The sequence below is a fragment of the Amblyomma mixtum genome, chromosome 8 (assembly GCF_055824585.1).
Source record: "Amblyomma mixtum isolate Tamu chromosome 8, ASM5582458v1, whole genome shotgun sequence".
In the NCBI taxonomy this organism is placed as follows: Eukaryota; Metazoa; Arthropoda; class Arachnida; order Ixodida; family Ixodidae; genus Amblyomma; species Amblyomma mixtum.
The window spans coordinates 103,317,206-103,319,504 of NC_143019.1; the positions used below are offsets into that span (position 1 = coordinate 103,317,206).

Consider the following 2,299-nt stretch of genomic DNA (forward strand, 5'->3'; position numbering starts at 1 on the left):
TGACCCGCACCTTTTAAACACAGCCCTTGTACTGGGCCTGTAGCAGCGTCTGTGTTTTCCTTCTCGCTACAACACACAGCATCAAGTGCCAGGAAGCTTAGCTCCAGCAGCTACGTCCGGCCATCTCTCGTGCCGCCAAAAAGAGCAAACCTTTGTTTTTCCTGCTATGGTGACTGTTCTAGACGTGTTTCCATGCTGCGATGCAACTAAGGCAGCAGCTACCGTGGCCTAGGACAGACCATATCGACTGGCCGTAGAGTCACCGCGGTGGGCTCGGTGACCGCACCTCAGCGCAGCCATCTAATCCGCTAATCTTTGCGATGCAGACGATCAACCAGCTGTTCGTCATCCTACTGTCGCCGACCTTGGCAAGCATTCTTTCGGGTGCGTCGTTTGACTGCGCACCACCACGCTCCAGGGACGAGCCAGGACGCTACCGCTTGCTGCTCGTCAGCTGCCCGCCCCGGATGACTGCTGCGACAACAGAGGAACAGTGGCTGCCAGCGACGAAGGAATCTTGAACGGCCGCATCATCATGGACATCAACAGCTTCACGACATATAAAACCGCCCCCGCCGCCGGCACCGTTCTGTGGGCTCGGTGACTGCACCTCAGCGCAGCCATCTAATCCGCTAATCTTTGCGATGCAGGTTAGTAAATCATATGCCTTATTTGCCAAAAGATCAAGCAATTATGTTCTAATGCAGTTCTCGAGCCCACAGTGCTGTGTTGCCATTGCCGCCGAGTGTGCCACTGTTGTTCATTGTTTGCTGTTGTTATGAGGAGATATCAAACTAACCCTGGTCCTACCGACAACAGTGCAGTACTCGCAGAACTCCAGAAACTAACCGCCGGCGACACCCAACTAATAGCCGAAGTACAGGGACTGAAATCCCAGCTCACTACTACGGATAAAGCCATAACCGACTTAAGCAATCGCATGGCCGAGCTCGAAACACAATACCAAGCCCAACTTCTCCATCAAAACGACGTTGAAAAGATGCAGGCTAACACAAGCAACATGGCGCGTATAATCCAGGAACGAGGAACCCGCATAGATGACGCTGAAAACAGGTCACGCCGTAACAGTCTCATCTTCTATGGTATCCCTGACACTACTGATAGCGATACATGGGCGGAATCTGAAAAACTAATCATTGATGTTTGACGTAATAACCTTCAAATTACTGTGGTACCTTACGAGATAGACAGAGCTCGTCGCCTCGGTCGTCAATCACAAGGTAAAAATCGTCCCATAATCGTGAAATTCACAAGTAGCAAAACTAAAGAATCCCTCCTATCAAATGAGCGAAATCTGAAACACATGGTTTATAGTGTTGGAGAGGACTTCTCGTGTGCCGTTCGTCACGCGCGAAAACAATTTGTTGCATTTGCTAACGCCAGGTCTGCCAAGTTTACTTGCGATTTAAAACACTTCACATCGGCTGGAACTGTTATATTTTTGACACTTCATCTAACACCGTAAAGCAACTCACGTAGCAATCGTCCCTTCACCCTGCACCAATAAAACGCCAGCGCGCGACACCCTCAAAGTTTCTCTCGTTTTCCGTAATATTCACTAACATCCTCAGCTTCCTCCCAAAGCGTGAACCCATATCCAACGTAATTTCGTCCTCCAGGAGCATTATATTTATACTAACTGAAGCTTGGTTAAACAGTAACGCGTCCGATGCTGAAGTTTAAAGGCGGGGACACATGTGCGAAAAGTGCGTGCGATTCGCTGCGGCGCGTCGTTGCGACCGTGGTCGCAACGACCGAACGCAGCTGGTCGCATGCCTCCAACCTGCTGGATGTCAATCGAGCCGCGCGCAGCAAACGCAACGACGGGAAGCGGCAGCCAATAAGAGCGCGGAGAGCGGCAGCGTCATGATGATGTCAGCTTCGCTAACACTAACATGGTGGTAGCCTGTTTACCAGTGACTGCCGACCTGACAAGACGTACCATCTCCGTGAAACGCGAGTTTGTGACAATTGCCGGCATGAACGGAATAAAACAGTGCCGGATAAACGAGAATGAATTGCTAATATCGCTGGTGCGAAGGCATCCAGCGATTTGGGATCAGAGGAGCCCTTTGTACAAGGACATCGACCTGCGATATGCAAGCTGGACGGCTATCGCCAAGGAGATGGGCGTCGAGGGAACCGCTGGTAAGTACATACACAGGGAAAAAATGCATTGTATGCACCAACAAATCATTTGCCTGTTTCTTCAACTACTTTGCCTGCACTGTATGTCGTTCGAGCCAGCGGCCTGGCTCGAGCAGCAGTTGCGCGCCTT

General features: G+C 50.9%; 1 pseudogene; it reads left to right on the forward strand.

The window, feature by feature from the left end:
* The first annotated feature begins 320 nt into the window (after positions 1 to 320).
* LOC149333746 (uncharacterized) lies at positions 321 to 1,500 on the forward strand (annotated as a pseudogene).
* Positions 1,501 to 2,299: the final 799 nt, after the last annotated feature.